Raw genomic sequence first — 22,722 nt, 5'->3', positions numbered from 1 at the left:
CTGGAAGCTGGATGGTCCACAATTATTTATAGATAGTGCCAAGATATGCCCGAGCACTTACAGCCATTCACTAGCACACATAGGAACCATCCATTGCCCTCAGGCATGATCAGATGTTGACCTCGTACACCAAGTTTAATGCCATTAATAAATTGAAGCTGAAGGCTTAGTGGTCCCAGCATACTAGGAATGGTCTGATTGAGTGTCAATAGTGTGCAAGAAAAGGAAATAAATTGAGTTATATGTAATAGGGCAAATGTTCTCCCTGTTCTAGTAACCCCTCTCCAAAAAAATACATACAGTTTATTTGCAGTTGGAATAATGAATCTCAGAGCTATGGGTTTTTATGTGGGTGTCATCTATTAATGAATTTAAAAAAAAAGGAATGATATCTGTTTCCTGCAGACAGGATTGAGAAAGAGTAATTTTGAATTTGGATTTTTTGCAGCTTTGGGGTATAATTAATCTCTAAAAATTTCAAGATTTCATGAGTTTTCCCCTTAAAAGTCTCGACCAGCTAAATTCGAGGTTTTATAAATGGGCCATCAAGTATGCTAGTGTATGTATCCTGCATGCCTGAAATTAGTATAGAGCACAGTACCAGGAAAACAGAAGAAGCACTTACTATAGCACTAGTATAACTATAAACCCTCTATGATGTCCAGAGATTTAATCAGTGTAACCTTACACTACATTCTCCCAGAGAAATATAGGCCGAGAAAAGATTAAAACTCTTCCCAAGCCCTGACCTTTCAAAGTCCAACAGATGCAATCTCTGGCGGCACAAAATGAGAATACAATTAAATAGTTTGATAATATCTGGACCAATTGGTTTATGTATCATGTAGCACACAATCCAACATTCCCGAGGAAGCAACACCTACCGAAAACTATGCTCAATGTTGTGGTAACATAAAAAGGATATTAATAAGAAACAAACCTGGTGACCTAATGGTTATTCTGTTTTGATTTCTATTTCTTACTGTTCACTTAATTTTCTAATTTGTTTACATGCATTGAGCAAATTCTCAATTGTGATTTTTTTATGTTGTTACGAATGTTAAACAATAAAACTGAGTTTAAAGAAAAAAACTCTTCCCAAACCCAAAAAGGTTGTATGTAACCCAAAACAGTCATATCTTCATACACCATGCCATATTATTTATCATTTCTGTAGTGTCCCCATTTATACAGCACTTTGCTATGTTTATTGTTCTTTGCAGTTATGGTTAACATATTTTCTAGACCCCATTGTACAGGAGCATTTGATAACCAGTAGTGAGATTTAATGAGTGAACCAGTCCCGTTTCGCCGAAAAAAGTGCAAAACTGCTGAAAAATTTGCAAAACGAATTGAATTAATTTTTTTTGGGTGTGACTTATTTTGCTCACTAGCCAGGGAAAAGTCGTCAGCGACCAATTCACACCCATCACTACAGGCAACGCTAATTCATTAAAATGCAGAGTTTCGTTGTGGGTGCCGAACGCTGGTGACTTTACGCTAGAGTTACTTCAGCAATGCGAGCAATGCAAAGAAAAGATAGCGCCAGCAAGTCTGGTGAAAGAAGTAACGTTCAGTAAAATCCGCATTTTGGTGAATTTGCGGAGTAACGTCCATTCACCAGAGCGAATTGTCGCCTGGCAATAGAGTGCAAATGAGCGTTAGCGCCTATCTCTTTAGCTAGCGAATTGGTGTCTGCACCTGTTAGTAAATTGCCAATGTCCATGCGGGCAGTAACGCTGGTGAATTGTCGCCAGCGTTTGCCACTTCGTCCTTTAGTTAATCTGCCCCCAAATGCATTAAAGTCAATGAGCGTTTTTTTTTCTTGTGGTGACTTTTTTGTCCAAATGCATTAAAGTTATTTTTGATTTAAAATTCTTTAAGGTCAATGGGTGTTTTTTTGTCTTTGTGACTTTTTTTTTGCTGCAAATTTTTGCCACAGTTTTGCAGAAAAAATTGCAGATGGCGAAAAGCAGAATTTTGCCTCGCATCCATGCCTGACGAAAAAATGTGCTCATCATGCTGGCTCTAACAGCTGGGAAAGTGGTGGCATGACCAGTAATTACTCCATATGGTTGCGCCCAAGCAATGCAAGTCAAGTACATTGTGCAACTATGACCATTGCTTGCTACCATTTGTTATGAAAAATTATAAAAAAGTGATTGAGTTCTTTATCTCTGTTTGTATGGCATTTTTTGTTTGTTTTATACTATCATTTTTGTCACTTTGTGATCTTGTTTTTTCAAAGAATAAAAAGCTTGCCAGGATTTAGGTGGCAAGCTTTTTTTTTAACTGCAGTCACAAATTGCAGAGCCAAAGCTAGAAGCAGGGAGAAGGGACATGTGCCCAGGGTGCACATTATTCTTTGACTTGAGGGACCAACTGTGGGGTAGGTTGCAAAGTGTGGAAAAATATGGTGGCTTGTGTCTGTTATTTGCACTACGCACCCAGCCCCGCCCCCTGTGAATGAGCCCTATGTAATAAAGATTGACTTTTTGTCTTCACTATCTGTGTCTATCTGTCTGTGCCCGCACACTTCTTGTCTGCTTGGTAATGATTTCTGCTTTTTTTGTAAAAGGATTATCAGTCTGGCAGGAGAACTGGGCCAAAGTAAAAGTAGATTATGGCAACAAAAGGGAGACAACGATGAGGCAGAATCAGTAACAGCTTCGTCACTTCAAAAGTGTAACCCTGTAATGGTTTTATAGAAGTATAGACACCTCCCCTACAAGAATATATGTATCTATTCAGCTTATAATACTTTCTTTATAATAAAAGTAAAATTATGGAAAACATAAGGATCAAGGGCTCGCCCTATAAAAATCCAATGCACGGTGGGGGGGACACGGACATTCATTTTCCTGGAACGAGGGCGCTATGCAGGCGTTTATATGTCACACAAGGCATTAGCAAAGCATTTTAATCAAATGGATAAATAATTCACGCTCTGTGTGTTATGTTACAAGGCATTAGGAATAAGACACTTTCTAAGACCAATTAAAGCTGTCACAGCTAAAAGGATGATTTCAGTGGTCGGGATAACATTTCGCTTGAACTTGTTGCTTTTCCCCTCTGACATGGTATAAAACATAGAGCATCTCATGACTCAATCATATGTACGTATGTTATATGAGGGAAGCGCATTCCTTCTGTATGGTGCCTATAATACTTCTAGCTCTGCCCTACGGGTATATAAAGCCAACTTTGCAGTTTGACTTTCCAGCTCACTTATCTGCAACTAATATGCTCCTGCACCCATTCACAAGCGGGGGGTTATATCTATAACTGATACTGATTTCTTACTTTTAGATTATGGAGGATCCAGTGGCACAAACTGAGTTCAGATTCATAATTGTCAGGAAAGGCTTCATTCAAATACATATAGGATAACAGGAATAAAGCAATCAATGACGGATTAGGACCATGTGCCCATTACTCTATTATTTTCTATAGTATTTAATAGGAAATTATTTTAAGATTGTGACTATAATCTTCTTTAGCCTCAGGCCTAAATAATGTTTCATTTTCTGCCTGAGCCAGCTGTAAAAAATTGATACGATTTTTAAGGATTGAAGCCGCTCTGTTTACTTGCCACTGTGCGAATAGCGTTCACAAAAAGGATTTCTTTTCTGTTGCTCTGTTTAAAGTCTTGCACAGACTTGACTTTTATTTGCATATATTTGCATCATGTTTAGTCTAAATAAACAGTTTAGATTGCAAACATCACAATTCTGCAGTCCAACCAGTCAGGTAATTGGCAGGTTATGTCCAATTCCCATCAGGCATCTCTGCACACTTACAGGTGCCACCGCTACTGAATCCCAAGACAACATTTCCTCATATACTAGTGCACACTTCCCTGTACCTTGCTTCTTTGCTTGTGCCTCTTTCCCCTCACATTCCTTATTAGCTTCTTAAATGAGAATATTTAGGCAGCTTCCTTCAGCTGGGAAAAGAACCTCCATGGGCAACATGGCCAATTCTGCTCTTTAATGGACTGCACACTTCATTGTACTCCACCTGTGACACATGCTCATTTACTACTAGCACCTGTCACTTGTTTCTAGTACCACTTCCACCTGACACCAAATTGCTGAAAACCAAAAATTGGAACATACCCAGGCTATGCAGTGCAGTGGTGGCTCAGTGGTGTGATCAATAAAACATGGAGAAAATCATGGGCACTAGAGGGGACGGCTTTGGGTAGTGTGCCAGAAGTGGCCAATGGAGGCCCTTAGCTTGGGTGGGGCCTCAGGTTATCCACACCTCCCCAGTACGACATGCAGATCCTCCCACACAAATATGTGTCCCTCACCCCCTTAATGCACACAATTGTACATACGTTAACCTGTAAATTGGATGAACATGCTGAGGGCAGGAGATCAACAAAATTTGCCATTTTTTCCAACAAAGCAGCCTTTTCTCCCCAGAATTCTAACATATTTATGCACAGATTGCCACAGAATGTGTTTCCTGCCAGGTGCAAGCCACGCTAGACAACGCTATTTGCTAATAATGTGCACAAGTTGCATTTGTATTATTATTGTCATCACACAGATGGGGCATGTGCATTCACTTACACACCCTTCAATTTGTAGTCACTAAACGTAATCAGAAGTTAAGAAGAAAATAAAATAAGATGTAATCGATTTGATAGATCCATGCAGTGCATTGGTGTTTGTGTATATTCTAGATTTGTACTACAGACGATGTGTAGTTAAAGGGAATAAGGCAAATGTCTACTATAGTACTCTCACCGCTTGCTCCTATAAAAACTAAACATTCTAGACCCAATCCACTTCAACCTTGGCATACTGCTCATACAAAAGCACTCCAAAGACATTCACGTGCACTTGAGCATCGCTGGCGCAAATCCCGTTCAGAATCAGACTTTTGGAGCTACAAATCTGCCCTGCGCTCCTATAACACCAGCCTCTTCCAAGCCAAACAAACATACTTTACTTCACTCATTAACTCCCTTTCTAAAAAACCAGCACAACTTTTCTCCACCTTTAACACTCTCCTTTCCCCTTCTACACCCCTCCATGCACATCTGTCTCTACTCTACTCTACTACTTGCTGAGCACTTCAAAAACAAAATTGACACTATCAGAAGGGACATTACACTACTCAACCCCCCTAGACTTCCACCACCCTCCCTCCACACTCCCCAGTCTCTCCTGTGCTCCTCCTCGCAACGCTACCTTAAATTAAACCTCTCTAAAACTGAAATGGTTCTCTTTCCTCCAACTAACACCACTAACATCCCGGAAGTATCCATCATAGTTAACAATTCCACTATCACCCCCTCTCCCCAGGCCCGGTGCCTTGGGGTTATCCTAGATTCTGCCCTGTCATTCACTCCTCATATCCAGTCACTTATTAAATCATGTCACTTCCACCTAAGGAACATATCCAAAATACGATCATTTATCACCCAAGATGCTGCCAAAATTCTTATTCACTCTCTCATCATATCACGTCTAGACTACTGTAACTCTCTTTTAATTGGCCTTCCCCTCCAGAGACTGTCACCTCTCCAGTCCATAATGAACACCGCTGCGAGGCTCATACACCTCAGCAACCGCTCCTCCTCTGCCTCGTCATTCTGCCAATCCCTGCACTGGCTTCCGTTACCTTTCAAAATCAAATTCAAATTAATGACACTGACATTCAAAGCACTTCATAACTCTGCCCCACCCTACATCTCTGAAATCATCTCTATATACTCACCCAACCGCTTACTACGCTCCTCTACTGACCTGCTACTCAATTCTTCTCTCATTATCTCCTCACATTCTCGCATTCAAGACTTTGCAAGGCTGCACCCCTCCTCTGGAACTCTCTCCCACGGTCTGTCCGACTTTCTCCCAACCTTTCTGCTTTAAAGAAATCTCTTAAAACGCACTTCTTTCGAGAAGCCTACCCTCACTCTGCTTAACTACCAAACGCAACACCACATACAGTACCACATTTCTCACCCACTTAATTCAATCTTGCCCACTCCCACACCTTGTGTATTACTCCCTTCCCTTTAGAGTGTATGCCTATGCATAGGGCCTCCCTCACCTTTTTGTACCTGTATTGATTGTGATGTATGTAACTCCATATGTTCTATGTATTGACAGCACTATATAAATACATGATGATGGTGATTATATAATTCATGTGATTTAGTTTACAGTGCTACGCAATATGTTGGCGCTATATAAATATATGTTAATAATAAAATAAAAATGGCCATAGCTCAGTCACATTTCCTTTTTATTGCTTGTACCATGCAGTTTGTATGCACCTTCAAAGATGGACTGCACTATAGACATGTTTAAATATTTCAACCACTATTTATTCAAATAACAGTAGCATTAATTGAATGTGGAGGGATGGAGTAAGCTGATTTATTAACAGCTCTGACCAGATGTAACAACATGTAACAAGCCAATGAAAACAAGTCGAGGGGATAAATATAGCGAGGGGGAACCATACTTCTAAACAGTGTGGGCAACATAACTATGATTTGTATGCTTTATACTGTGCCAGCATCATGTTTACATTAACACATTTCTTTATCCTTAATGCCACTGAAATCTGTTTTATTTGTCACGTTCTGTAAAAAGTATTAAAGTGTTTATGTGTAAAGTGTAATGATGTGCAGTTAGGGGAAAGTACAGATAGTTAACCGAGAGAATAAAGAGTATTGAATCTCCAACAGTATAAAACTGAAGCAGCTGACTATTTTAGCCTAATAAATATTTGTTTTGGAACTAACAGCTCATCATCTCATTCATCCAGCGCGTAGGAGGTGATGTCTAATATGCAATTAGCTTGCTGTAGAGATCTGTTAGGCAGTTGGACAGCACACACAGCCCTGGAAGCACAGCATTTATACAAACACAACAGTCACAGAACTGCAGTATGAATGTATGCTCCATTAAAAGGGTGTAAAAGTTATGGAATTAGTGGATAAATGTATCTTACACAAAAGTTACCTAAATGTTCATAATGGTAATTTAAGGAAAGCAAAAAAAAGTCCAGGAGGGAAGGAGCAGGCAGATCACTGATGGATGCCTTTGGTGGGTGACCTTGCCTTGCTTGCAGGTCTGTGGAAGGGCATTTAGGGTCAGGTATATGTATAGTATAAAGAGCCATATTTTTCAAGGAGCTCCCTGTACCAACTCTTCCCATTTTCTGTTTTGGAGGAACAGAAATAGGAGCCTTGTATTAGCCAGGACACCAAGGATGACTGCACTATCCCATCAAACAGCAGTCAGTCTATCCTATAAAAACATACAATAAAAACATTGGTACCTGCAGGAGATCAGAGCCGACTAGGAAGAGCCAATATTCCGCCTTATGCTTCCAGCAGAGCAGTGACATTTCAGGGATTCTTCACATGTCTTCAGATTTTACTGGGTACTCCATATTGGATTTCATGCTGCAGTCGCCTGGAAAACAGCTTTTCCCATATAGCACTGTGGAAGGTGGGAGTTTAGACTAAAGTGTAAGAGAAGGGCTGTGTGAGACCAGAACTAGGTTTAAGCAAAAGTATCAAGCGGCTTGAAGACAGGGTTTTGGGTAAGGACATTCCTGCCATTGCCTTATGATTCATATTCCTCTTTCTGTCTAAGCTGAGAGCAATTATGGAGCAGACTGCTGGCCAGTCTTACCTGCCATGTTATAAATGAACCAGAAGTTACTGTTCTTGTCTGACTTGTTTGACTTAGCTCTGTAATTGCCAAACCTCTTTACTTAATTTTTCAGGATTCATTGAGATCTGACATAGTGCCGAGAGACTGGCGAATTGCTAATGTGGTGCCTCTATTCAAAAAAGGATCCAGTTCTCAACCTCAAAACTATAGGCCAGTTAGTCTGACGTCAATGGTAGGAAAGCTTTTCGAAGGGTTAATAAAGGATAAGATACTGGACTTCGTAGCAAATCATAATACTATGAGTTTGTGCCAGCATGGTTTTATGTGTAATAGATCTTGCCAGACTAACTTAATTTCTTTTTATGAGAAGGTAAGTAGAGACCTCGATTCTGGGATGGCAGTGGATGTGATTTACTTAGACTTTGCTAAAGCATTTGATACAGTGCCACACAAAAGGTTACTGGTTAAATTAACAAATTAAGGGCATTAACTCAAGGGATGAAAACATAATTATGCCTCTTTATAGGTCCCTGGTGAGGCCTCATCTGGAGTATGCAGTGCAGTTTTGGACTCCAGTCCTTAAGAGGGATAAAGATGAGCTGGAGAGAGTGCAGAGACTAAGTGCAACTAAATTGGTTAGAGGGATGGAAGACTTAAATTATGAGGGGAGACTGTCAAGGGTTGGGTTGTAAAAAGGCGCTTGCGAGGGGACATGATTACACTTTACAAGTACATTAGAGGACATTATAGACAAATAGCAGGGGACCTTTTTACCCATAAAGTGGATCACCGTACCAGAGGCCACCCCTTTAGACTAGAAGAAAAGAACTTTCATTTGAAGCAACGTAGAGGGTTCTTCACAGTCAGGACAGTGAGGTTGTGGAATGCACTGCCGGGTGATGTTGTGATGGCTGATTCAGTTAATGCCTTTAAGAATGGCTTGGATGATTTTTTGGACAGACATAATATCAAAGGCTATTGTGATACTAAGCTCTATAGTTAGTATAGGTATGGGTATATAGAATTTAATTAAAAGTAGGGAGGGGTGTGTGTGTATGGATGCTGGGTTTTCATTTGGAGGGGTTGAACTTGATGGACTTTGTGTTTTTTCAACCCAATTTAACTATGTAACTATGTAACTATGTAACCTGTACCAACACAGCAGAATCATTTAACCCACTGCTAGTGATGGGCAAATTTATTCGCCAGGAGCGAATTCGTGCCGAATTTCACCGCCGGCGAATAAGTTTGCGAATTTGCGGTATCAAAGTATTTTTGATGCCACCAACTGAATTGCCGCCGCCAATGGTTAATGGACGATTAGTGGACGCCCATTGACTTTTACGCCAGTGCCCATTTTGACGCCGGCGAATATTTGCCAGCGTCTAAATCCGTGTTTTGCAAATTTTCCCCCCGTTTCAAGAATTTTGCGGGAAATTTGCGAAATTCGTGCTGAAGCAAAACGCGACAAATTTGCCCATCACTACCCACTGCTATCCAAACTTGCTTTAACAACTGGCATGTTGGGGTGGGAGGTGGAGAGATTAAATTTGCAGGGTATAAGACATAAGGAGCAAGAGATTGGCAATTAGGGGAAGTAGTAGGAAGAAAGAGCAGGACACATGGGGGAAAAGAGAGGAGGAAAATAAGAAGAGGGGAACACTAGCAGAGATAGACACATGCGTTAAAAAGCACATAGAGATGGGGGTGGGGGTGCCATCATGTGCCTGCTTTGCCTTGGGTACCAAACACCTTGAGGCTCATTTATCAACACTGGGCAAATTTGCCCACCGGCTGTTACTTATAGAAACCAATCAGTGATTAGCTTTGTAAAGCCAGCTACAAGAAGAACAATGAATGCAGCAATCTAGTTGCTATAGGTAACAGCCCATGGGCAAATTTGCCCAGTGTTGATAAATGAGCCCCACTGACTATAGAAGCAGGGTGAGTCACACACAGATAGTACTGCTTTTCCTGATCCGTCTCATCCACTCTCGACATAGTGAATGACAGACACAAAGTGAGGATGACACCGCAGGGACAGTGACGAGGGGAAATAATTGCAAAGTATACTCGGCACTAGGTTTATCTGTAGATGTGTTTCCTTAAAATGTCTGTTTCACCTTATTCTGATAAAACTTCTAAAATACATAAGGGACAGTCTATTCTACATCTATTGTGTTTCACCTCTAGCAAGGAATCGATTGTAAGCTCTTGTGAGCAGGGCCGTCTATATTTTCATTTTTATTCTGTAACCCTCGTTTGCTATTTATTGCAAGGCGCCTATTTGCTATAACATTATTGTAAGTGCTGCATTTCTTGCTGTCACTCTATAAATAAACGATGACGACTATCGCAATATCCTGGTAATAAAACAGTCATTTAGGAAGATTTACTTGTAAAACAACAGTTAAACAGGCGCTTCAAAAGTTTCAGTTAGAAAATGACACTTAAAACACTAGTTCTACATCATTCAGCTGAAGTTTTGACGAAACATCAAAATTCCCATCAAACTGACATGTTTGATAAAAACGCTCGTCTCTAGCTCTCGGCGGCGGGCACATAAATTGGGCTGTTTTTTCAAAGGTACAGTGTGTATTTGTTTTAAACTTGAGCCGAATAAACAGGGCTAATATTAATAACCCATTCTGCCTTTTGTTTTTAATTAAAGATATTATTATTATTATTATTATTATTATTATTATTATTATTATTATTATTATTGTGCTGATCAGTTCACTGAAACCATGGTCACCTGTTTCTATAGAGCACTTTTGGAAATTTGAGACAAAGGCAACATCTTGGCAAAAGGAAGTAGTAAAAAAAAAAAGGATGATTCATTTTTGCACTTCAATGAAAAATAAAATAAATATGACTTTTTTAAAATAAAAATAAGCAGAATCTCTGTTTATTTGGCTTAAACGGAACATGTGTGCATATTGCCTATTGGTTCACTGTAAGGTGGGTGATAGCCCAGATCAGCAGCACATTATTCAGCACTGGACGTCTGTCTGAGGTTGATGCTGGTGCATGGGCATAATATTCATGGACTATTCCTTACCAGGCAACAGCAATCAGGACAGTTTAATGCTTTGGATTTATTATTATGGACATGAACCAGGAGAGGGCATATAAAACATTTTATGTGTTTAAATGAACAAATAAAAAGTTAATTTCATTTAACATAGAGAATAAAACAAAAACAAAAGCCACGCTTTCTCAGTAATCTCCGGCAGACTGAAGCTGCGCACGTTGTGGCATTCTTATAAAGGCATGTATAGGAAATGTTGGTGTAACATAAAGAACATCATGGTGCATACATCAAACATACAAAAAGGTCTATATAAGATGGCTCAATATAATAGAGCTTATACAGAATATTTACACAGCTTCATAAATGTGATTTTACATGGAATACGAACTGGCAATGTCACACTTCTTTACAAATACACCCCCATTTGTATTTGCTCAAGAACGCTGCTCTATGTTCCCAGATTTCAGTATTAAAAGCAGGGAGCTCAGGCTCTATTGCAAACTTGATGTGTAAATCAAATCATAAATGTTGCCATGGAGACGCTAGTTGGAATGTTTTGATTTTAAAGAGTTAGTTAACCCTTTCAAGGTTACACAAGAGGAGCTACCTGTTACTAAAATCGCTCTTACCATAAGCAAATGACACTACCTATTTATTCACGTTCGTTGAGCACAAAAGATCAAAGGGTATATTCATTGACATTGGAGAAAAACATCACCGGCGATATATATATATATATATATTTATATATATACATATGGCATATATTAAATAAAATGTTTGATTACTGATCTAGTTGTATGTGCCTATTAGCTGTTGTTTTCTCCTCCTTTGATCAAATTGGTAGCCTGAAATTTCTCCAGAAATGAATGGTAAGACGGCTCTCCAGTAGCTGAAGAATGGTGGGTTTATTGTGTAGGTTGTTGAGGGCACAAGGCCTAATGTGTTTTAGGCATATTCCCCTTAATTAAAGGCTCCAACAACTTTTCCATCCCTAGTGAAATTTGATCATGTTTGTTTAGATATCAGTCAGGCTAGGCATAAACTCATTGGACCAAGAATACCATTGGAATGTGGATGCTGATTTGTTTGCCAATGAGCCAAACATGAAACTATGCAAGTATTTAGCTCCTACTTGTTCCTTAATTGGCATCAGGTTTTTTTTTTTTAGATTAAAGTGTTCTAGACCATTATTGTGAATCCAGTGAACCCTCATTTAAATATTCTCTGACATTTCCTACAGTTTAGTGATGTTTGCCATTTTCTTTGTCTCTGTTCTTTGTCCCTGTTTTCTCAAGAATATTTATGCCTGTCATTACTATGATCTTTTCCTTTTCACTCAGTTGATTTATTTCTGGCATCTCCAGTTGAGTTATCTCTGCCATTTCCCCAGGATAAGTCATTTTTGCAATTTCCCCCAGTCAAGTTATTTCTTCTATTTCCTCCCAGTTTAGGTTATTTCTGCCATTTCCACCAGTTGAATTATCCCTGCCATTTCCACCTGTTATGCCAACTCTTCCATTTCCCCAGTTAAACCCTCGCTGCAATTTTCTCCAGTTGAGTTATCTCTGCCATTTCCTCCAGATAAGTACTTTTTGCCATGTCTCCCAGTTAAACCCTCACTGCAATTTCCCCATTTGAGTTATTTGTGCCATTTCAATCAGTTGAGGCCACGTGGATGAGCAGTGAAACATTTTCAATAAAAAACTCAAAGGAGGTTATTTATTAAAATCCGAATGTTAAAATCTCAAAAATGTTAGTTTTTTTCACTAGAAAACTTGAATTTTTAGAGGAAAATAAAAACTTTTCTTGAGATTTACTATACCCTAACACAGAGCCAGACAAAGGCAGGCAGGCGCCCTAGGCATCCTGGTCGGCTGTGTCGCTGAAGGGGTGCACACATAGGCGAATAGAAGCTCGCACGCACAGACTCTGGTGCGGATGCGCAAATCACAGATGGAGCGTATGAAGTGGTGCTAGTGCACACGCGTCAATCGACGTGGAAGCACATGCACAAATAAACGTGAGCGGACAGTCCACACAGGAGAGAGGGGAGCAGACTAGGGGGTAGGAGCCCCTAGTGCCTAGTGCCTACTCTGCCTACCCCTAGTTCCAGCCCTGCCCTAATGCTGCAATAAGCCGAAATACAAAAGTCCGCCATTTTAGGCTTGTTGAGGTCCAGTTTGAGTCAATGGGACTGCTTGAGAAAGGCAAGGCTATCTGTCCGGCTTTATGCAGTCACCTCTACGCAGGTGAAGCCACTCCTTTGCCTATACAGACTCACAAAAATACACGAGGAAGGAGCCCATTTGAGGCCAATTGTCAGCCTCACAATTGTGAAATATGTGGCCAACATCTTAGTTCCCTTGGTTGGCAACACAGTACACCACATTCAGAACTCCAGAGACTTTCACAACAAAGTGCATGAGGTAAAACTGGAGCCCAATAAGACAATGGTGTCCTATGATGTTAAGCCTCTATTTACTTGCATACCCACATCATAGGCAATTGGAACAGTGAGGAAATGGCTAAAGCAAGACACCATGCTCAGCAGCAGAACAAAGCTGAACCCAGAACAAGTTTGTTCCTTACTTGTCCTATGCCTTCATACCACTTAATTCAAGCACAAGGAAGTCTTTTATAGACAAAAACATAGCTGTGCTATGGGTTCACCTGTGTCTCCAATCATAGCAACCTTTACATGGAAGAAGTGGAACAGAAAACCCTGAATATTTTCAAGGGAACAGCACCAAGTCATTGGTTTAGATATGTGGATGAAACCTGTTTTAAAATTAAAGTACATGAGGTTCCAGCTTTCACTCAACACATAAACTCAGTGAACAAAAACATCAAGTTCACTAGGGAAGATGTGAAAACTGTCATTTTTGGATTGTGCAATAGTTCTCAAAGAGGGGAGAAACCTGGATATTGAAGTATACAGGAAACCCACTGACACTGATCAGTATTTGCTGTTTAATCTCCCTTACCCTCTGGAACATAAACTGGAGGTTATAAAAACTTTACACCATTGGGCTGAAACTGTGGCAATCAGTACAGAAGCGAATGAGAAAGAATACAATCATCTGAAAGGGGCTTTGAAAACTTGTGGATACCCGGACTGGGCCTTTATCAAAACAAAATCGAAGCCAAGCAAAAAGACCAAACCAAGAAATAGAGGGGAGGAGCATAGCAGGCAGAGTAACATAGTCATTCCATATGTGGCTGGTACATTAGAAAAACAGAAGCTGGTACACCATAAAGATCCAACACCAAAGCACATGAAGAGTAATGTGGTCTATGCTGTCCAGTGTAGTGAAGAGTACTCGGATCTATATATTGGGGAGACAAAACCGCTTTGTAGAGAATGGCCTGAGGTTAACCCCTCGGGACAAAACTCAGCAGTCTATCTACATCTCAAGGAAAAGGGACACTCTCTTGAGGACAGCAATGTGCACATTTTGGATAGAGAGGACATATGGTTTGAAAGAGGTGTGAAAGAGACCATTTATGCCAAAGTATCGAAAACATCTCTGAACAGAGGAGGGGGCCTGTGACACTGCTTGTCATCAACCTACAATGCAGCTTTGACATTGTTACCTCTGTGGTTTCACAACAATTCACACTTCCAGTCATGTACATTAAAAGATTAACACCTCCCTCAATGAAAACCATGATACCATTATGACTGGATCACATTTTCACACATCTGTGAGTGCAAGGGTTTAAATCCCGGGGGGTTTCCCTACCACTTCAGTTGAACTGAAGAAGCCACTCGCATCAATGGTGAACCTTTTTCAAGAAAAACTCTAAATGTCCAGTTGCCTTTGATTTAATTCTACTAGATACTTCATTCTACTAGATACTATCAGTTGAATTATCTATCCAATTTCCACCAATTAAGTCATCTTTGCCTTTCCCCAAGTTCGTCATCTCTGCCATTTCTCCATTTGAGTTATTTCTGCCATTTTTGAGTTATTGCTGCCATTTCCGCCAATTATATAATCTCTGCCAATTTCCTCCAGTTTATCTTTGCCATTTGTCTCAGCTGAATTATCTCTGCCATGTCTACCAGTTGAGTTATTTCTGCCATTTCTACCAGTTGAGATATATTTACCTTTTCCTCCGACTGAGTTATCTCTGCCATTTCTCTCTGTTGAGTTATCTCCGCCATTTCTACCAGTTGAGCTATCTCTGCCATTTCTCTCTGAGTTATCTCTGCTATTTACATCAGTTGAGTTATTTCTGTCAGATCCACCAGTTGAGTTACAGTATATCTGCCATTTTCACCAGTTGAGTTATTTCTGCCATTTCCAATTGTTTCCTTTTCTCTGTCATTTCTCCGTACATCTGTCTTTGTCATTTATCTGATTTCAGACATCACAACTCATTTTAATTCTTGTGATTTTAAAATAAAAATGTGTGAATGTTTTGTTGTTGTGTTAATCTGAATGCAGAACACTTTACATAATGACATGTATTTAGATTTTAGGTATAGGAGAGTAAAACAGAACACATATGTTATGCGTTTATATGAATACCTGACACACAAGTGCTACAAGTGGTTGGTGGTGGCTTCCATACCCCTTTGCTGCTGGATATTATTTTTCCTTGTACCGGAGAGGGTAGAAGACATGGGCAAAGCCAGCAGGTCACTCATGTTTTAGTTCAATGTTTGCTAAAAAATCTGCTCACTCTGTGTCCTGTATAAAGGCCAAAAATTTACGCTTCAAGCGCAAAGTGATTTTACATATTTTTCAGACAATCAGAGACTCGGCAGCCTGCCAAATGCTAGACTGCAACTGTTACTTTGTGTAATATGCAGGCAGTAGGCCAGTTCCTTTTACCTGAGAAAACCTCGCCACTCTGATTATGTATGGTAGGCAAAAATACACTTTTAATAAACCTGTGTGTTTGTGGTTGTTTGTAGTACCTGCTTTTTGGTTGTGTGATTGTGAGATCTGTGGTTCTGTGTCAATACCAGATTAGATCAGACCACCTTACTAAAAAAAAAAATGAGAGCAGATTTTATTCAACAGACTGGGTAAATACAGTAACATATCAGAATCCACAAAGTTCATCAGTTAACAACACATTCAATAGCACAGTTTAATATTTCAAAGTTTACATCCAGAGCAGATGTACCTTGTTTCAGCTTGGTTCACTGGCACACTCAAGGGTGCACTCAACAGCCATTATACTTGACCTTTGTGCTTTTTGAAGCATCGGGGAATAATAAATCTCGAAAAATGTAAGGGGTATTTTTTCCATGAAAAATTCTAGTTTTTGCCCCAAAAAGCTCAACCAGAAAAAAAATTGAGTTTTAGTAAATAACCCCTAACTGCCAAGTTTTTCCTTTCCTACAGTATCTTGTTTAGAGATGTCGCGAACTGTTCGCCGGCGAACTTGTTCGCGCGAACATCGGGTGTTCGCGCTCGCCGGAAGTTCGCGAACGTCGCGCGACGTTCGCCATTTTGGGTTCGCCATTGTTGGCGCTTTTTTTTGCCCTCTCACCCCAGACCAGCAGGTACATGGCAGCCAATCAGGAAGCTCTCCCCTGGACCACTCCCCTTCCCTATAAAAACCGAAGCCCTGCAGCGTTTTTTCACTCTGCCTGTGTGTGCTGAAGAGATAGTGTAGGGAGAGAGCTGCTGCCTGTTAGTGATTTCAGGGACAGTTGAAAGTTTGCTGGCTAGTAATCGTTTTGATACTGCTCTGTTATTGGAGGGACAGAAGTCTGCAGGGGTTTGAGGGACATTTAAGCTTAGGTAGCTTTGCTGGCTAGTAATCTACCTTCTACTGCAGTGCTCTGTATGTAGCTGCTGTGGGCAGCTGTCCTGCTTCTGATCTCATCTGCTGACTGCTGCAATAACAGTAGTCCTTGTAAGGACTGCTTTTATTTATTTTTTTGTTGTTTTACTACTACTACTACTACTACTATAAGAGCCCAGTGCTATTAGTCTAGCAGTGTTGGGGAGTGGGACTGGTGTGCTAATCTGCTGCTCCTAGTAGTTCAGCAGCACCAACTTTAATTTTTTTTTTTTAATATTCATTTTTTTTTTATTTTACTTTTTTTTATTTTACTACCGCTGTAGTAGTGTATAAGTTGACCTTTTAGGCATTATTTGCCCTGTAGGCATTTTTTGCCCAGTGTGTTATTCAACCAACTGCCATCTAGCTGTGTGACCTTGTTCACATTCTGTCTAAATATCCATAATATTACCGTCTCCAGAAAAAACACCGGAGTGACTTTTTTCAAGCAGCCATAATATATTTTACGTAATCCGTATCCACCGCTGTAGTAGTGTATACGTTGACCTTGTAGGCATTATTTGCACAGTGTTTTCTTCAACCCGCCATCTAGCTGTGTGAGCTTGTTCACATTTTGTCTAAATATTGATAATATTATCGTCTCTAGAAAAACCACTTGAGTTACTTTTTTTCAAGCAGCATTCATATATTTTACGTAATCCGTATCCACCGCTGTAGTAGTGTATACGTTGACCTTGTAGGCATTATTTGCACACTGTTTTCTTCAACCCGCCATCTAGCTGTGTGACCTTGTTCACATTCTGTCTAAATATCCATAATATTACCGTCTCCAGAAAAAACACCGGAGTGACTTTTTCAAGCAGCCATAATATATTTTACGTAATCCGTATCCACCGCTGTAGTAGTGTATACGTTGACCTTGTAGGCATTATTTGCACAGTGTTTTCTTCAACCCGCCATCTAGCTGTGTGAGCTTGTTCACATTTTGTCTAAATATTGATAATATTATCGTCTCTAGAAAAACCACTTGAGTTACTTTTTTTCAAGCAGCATTCATATATTTTACGTAATCCGTATCCACCGCTGTAGTAGTGTATACGTTGACCTTGTAGGCATTATTTGCACACTGTTTTCTTCAACCCGCCATCTAGCTGTGTGACCTTGTTCACATTCTGTCTAAATATCCATAATATTACCGTCTCCAGAAAAAACACCGGAGTGACTTTTTTCAAGCAGCCATAATATATTTTACGTAATCCGTATCCACCGCTGTAGTAGTGTATACGTTGACCTTATAGGCATTATTTGCACAGTGTTTTCTTCAACCCGCCATCTAGCTGTGTGAGCTTGTTCACATTTTGTCTAAATATTGATAATATTATCGTCTCTAGAAAAACCACTTGAGTTACTTTTTTTCAAGCAGCATTCATATATTTTACGTAATCCGTATCCACCGCTGTAGTAGTGTATACGTTGACCTTGTAGGCATTATTTGCACACTGTTTTCTTCAACCCGCCATCTAGCTGTGTGAGCTTGTTCACATTTTGTCTAAATATTGATAATATTATCGTCTCTAGAAAAACCACTTGAGTTACTTTTTTTCAAGCAGCATTCATATATTTTACGTAATCCGTATCCACCACTGTAGTAGTGTATACGTTGACCTTGTAGGCATTATTTGCACACTGTTTTCTTCAAACTGCCATCTAGCTGTGTGTATTATCGTTTCCAGAAAAACCAACTGAGTTTTTGTTGTTGTTGTTTTTTTAAAAATAATGCCAGGCAAAGGCAGGCCGCCACGCAGAGGCCGTGCTAGGGGCCGTGCTGCTATGCAATCCTGTGGCCCTAGCAAATTGCCCAGTTTTAAAAAGCCAATGACCCTGAACTCCCAAAATGCTGAAGAGGTAGTTGACTGGCTTACACAGCACACCCCATCCTCTACCGTTTCTAACTTTACCACAACATCCTCCTCATCCTCCACTGCTATGGCCACCCCACGTAACACTTCCTCCACCACCGGTGCCCCTTCTTCACTGGAGTCAGAGGAGTTATTTTCCCATGAGTTTCTTGAACTGAGTAATGCGCAACCATTATTGCCAGAAGAAGATGAAGGAGATGAGGACCTTACACCAGATTTAATTCTGGCAGAGAACACGATAGAGATGGACATAATGAGTGATGAGGAGGAGGTCCCCGCTGCTGCTTCCTTCTGTGATGTGTCAGAAGAAATTGATGCATCTGAGGAGAATGATGATGAGGAGATTGATGTTTTGTGGGTGCCTAGTAGAAGAGAGCAAGAGGAGGGTAGTTCAGATGGAGAGACGGAGAGTCAGAGAGGCAGTAGGAGAATAAGACTTAGAAGAAGCAGGGAGGACAGCCCGCAGGGATCAGTAGGGCAACAACATGTATCGGCACCTGTGTTCAGCCGGCCAACGCACCCGCCATTGCCGCCAATGCCGCCAACTTCTACTGTTACCGCCAGATCGCACACTTCCAAAAAGTCAGCAGTGTGGGATTTTTTTAATGTGTGTGCCTCTGACAAAAGCATTGTAATTTGCAATGAGTGCAGTCAGAAACTGAGCCTTGGTAAGCCCAACAGCCACATAGGTACAACTTCTATGCGAAGGCACATGAGCGGCAAGCACAAAGCACTTTGGGAGCAACACCTCAAAGGCAACAGGCAAACTAAAAGCCACACTCCTTCTGGTCCAGCATCTTACTGCTCTACCTCTGCTCTCCTTGACCCGTCTGAACCACCCTCCACTCCGACTTCCACCTTGACCACCTGTTCCCATTCCCAGTCATCTGCCACCAGCCAAGTTTCTGTGAAGGCCATGTTTGAGCGTAAGAAGCCAATGTCTGACTGTCACCCCCTTGCCCGGCGTCTGACAGCTGGCTTGTCTGCACTCTTAGCCCGCCAGCTTTTACCATACCAGCTGGTGGACTCTGAGGCCTTCCGCAAATTTGTAGCAATTGGGACACCGCAGTGGAAGGTACCCAGCCGCAATTTTTTTTCTAAAAAGGGAATACCACACCTGTACCAACATGTGCAGAGCCAAGTTACCGCATCTCTGTCTCTTAGTGTTGGGCCAAAGGTCCATATGACTACTGACGCATGGTCCTCCAAGCATGGTCAGGGCAGGTATGTCACCTACACTGCCCACTGGGTGAACTTGATAATGGCTGGGAAGCAGGGAATGGGTAGCTCAACAACAACAGTGGAGTTGGTGTCACCGCCACGGATTGCACGCGGTTCTGCCACCACCTCTACTCCTCCATCGCTCTCTACCTCGTCTTCTTCCTCTTCTTCTTCTTACTCTGCTGCTGGGTCCTCCTTCTCCTCCTCCACACCTGTGCACCCCCAGCTCCCCCTAGGCTATTCGACGTGCCAGGTACGCCGTTGTCACGCTGTCTTGGGGATGACGTGCCTGGAAAGCAAAAACCATACCGGATCTGTACTCCTGTCATCTCTGCAGTCACAGGCCGATCGGTGGCTGACCCCACACCAACTGCAGATCGGAAAAGTGGTGTGTGACAATGGAAGCAATCTGTTGGCAGCGTTGAGACTGGGCAATTTAACACATGTGCCCTGCATGGCACATGTGTTAAATTTAATAGTCCAACGTTTTGTCTCCAAGTACCCAGGATTCCAGGACGTTCTCACCCAGTCCAGAAAGGTGTCGGCCCATTTCAGACGTTCCTACACAGCCATGGCATGCCTTGCTGACATTCAGCAGCGCTACAACATGCCAGTCAGGCGTTTGATTTCTGACAGCCAGACTCGCTGGAATTCAACGCTCCTTATGTTGGAACGTCTGCTGCAACAACAAAGGGCCGTCAACGAGTACCTTTTTGAACTGGGTGGTAGGACTGGATCTGCAGAGCTGGGGATTTTTTTCCCCCGTTACTGGGTGCTTATGCGCGATGCCTGCAGGCTCATGCGACCTTTTGAAGAGGTGACAAATATGGTCAGTCGCACCGAAGGCACCATCAGCGACCTAATACCCTTCGCTTTCTTCCTGGAGCGTGCCGTGCGACGAGTGACAGATGAGGCTGTAGACCAGCGTGACGAGGAGCTGGAAGCGCGCGATTTCTGGTCGGAATCACCAGAACGAACCCAGGCACCTGCTGCAACGCAGGGAGAGGTGCCAGAAGTGGAGTCAGAGGAGGAAGGTGGCTTTGTGGAGGAGGAGGAGGAGGACCAACAGGAGCAGGCTTCCCAGGGGGCTAGTGGTGACCTTTTGGGGACCCCTGGTCTTGTACGTGGCTGGGGGGAGGAGACCGTGGATGATGCAGTCCTTGATAATGAGGAAGCGGAGATGGATAGCTCTGCATCCAACCTTGTGAGAATGGGGTCTTTCATGCTGTCATGCCTGTTGAAGGACCCCCGTATCAAGAGGCTTAAGGAGAAGGACCTGTACTGGGTCGCAACGCTACTAGACCCTCGGTACAAGCATAAAGTGTCAGAAATGTTACCAACATACCACAAGTCCGAAAAGATGCGGCATTTACAAACCAGCCTGCAAAACATGTTGTACAATGCTTTTAAGGGTGATGTCACTTCAGGAACTCATCAACATTCCAGGGGCAGAGGTGCCAGTAATCCTGCCACGAGCGAACCTGCAAGGACAAAGCCCTTTGGCCAGTCTGTAACGTCAGACATGCAAATGTTTTTCTGTCCAAGGCAGCGCCACAACCCTTCTGGATCCACCCTCAAAGAACGCCTCGACCGGCAGGTAGCGGACTACCTGGCATTAACTGCAGATATCGACACTCTGAGGAGCGATGAACCCCTGGACTACTGGGTGTGCAGGCTTGATCTGTGGCCAGAGCTGTCACAATTTGCCATGAACCTCTTGTCTTGCCCAGCCTCAAGTGTGCTCTCAGAAAGGACCTTCAGTGCAGCAGGAGGGATTGTAACTGAGAAGAGAACTCGCCTAGGTCACAAAAGTGTCGATTACCTGACCTTTATTAAAATGAATGAGGGGTGGATCTCGGAGGGTTACTGCACGCCGGAAGACTTGTTCTGACTTCTATGCAGCTGTCCTTCTCTTCAAGCCTCATGACTCCACACACAGCTGTCCTTTAGCGTCCTCCTCCTCCCTCCGCCACCGTTACAAACTAGGGTGCAAACCCTACTGGTTTAATTTTTTCTGGCCTCTGTGCTTCAGTGGCTGCAACCAAAAAAACTGGGCAAACAATGTCTACAAGGTCAACGTATGGCAAAAAATGACTATTTTCAGCATTTATATGGCATATTTTTTCTGGCAACTGTGCTTCAGTGGCTGCGACCAAAAAAATGCATATTTTCAGCATTTATATGGCATAATTTTTCTGGCCTCTGTGCTTCAGTGGCTGCAACCAAAAAAATTTATATTTTCAGCATTTATATGGCATAATTTTTCTGGCCTCTGTGCTTCAGTGGCTGCAACCAAAAAAATTTATATTTTCAGCATTTATATGGCATAATTTTTCTGGCAACTGTGCTTCAGTGGCTGCGACCAAAAAAATGACTATTTTCAGCATTTATATGGCATATTTTTTCTGGCCTCTGTGCTTCAGTGGCTGCGGCCAAAAAAACTGGGCAAACAATGCCTACAAGGTCAACGACGTTGACCTTGTAGGCATTGTTTGCCCAGTTTTTTGGCCGCAGCCACTGAAGCACAGAGGCCAGAAAAAATATGCCATATAAATGCTGAAAATAGTCATTTTTTGCCATACGTTGACTCAACGTATATGGCAAAAAATGACTATTTTCAGCATTTATATGGCATATTTTTTCTGGCAACTGTGCTTCAGTGGCTGCGACCAAAAAAACTGGGCAAACAATGCCTACAAGGTCAACGTATGGCAAAAAATGACTATTTTCAGCATTTATATGGCATATTTTTTCTGGCAACTGTGCTTCAGTGGCTGCAACCAAAAAAACTGGGCAAACAATGTCTACAAGGTCAACGTATGGCGAAAAATTACTATTTTCAGCATTTATATGGCATATTTTTTCTGGCAACTGTGCTTCAGTGGCTGCGTCCAAAAAAACTGGGCAAACAATGCCTACAAGGTCAACGTATGGCAGTTGTTTAAAGAGAACAGTAGATTACTAGCCAGCAAAGCTACCTAAGCTAAAATGTCCCTCAAATCCCTGCAGACTTCTGTCCCTCCAATACAGAGCAGTATCAAGCAGATTACTAGCCAGCAAACTTACTATCATCTGTCCCTGAAATCACTAACAGCTCTCCCCCTACACTATCTCTTCCAAGCACACACAG

The sequence above is a fragment of the Xenopus laevis genome, chromosome 1L, assembly GCF_017654675.1.
Source record: "Xenopus laevis strain J_2021 chromosome 1L, Xenopus_laevis_v10.1, whole genome shotgun sequence".
NCBI classification, from domain to species: domain Eukaryota; kingdom Metazoa; phylum Chordata; class Amphibia; order Anura; family Pipidae; genus Xenopus; species Xenopus laevis.
Note: the sequence above shows the minus strand (reverse complement) of the source record.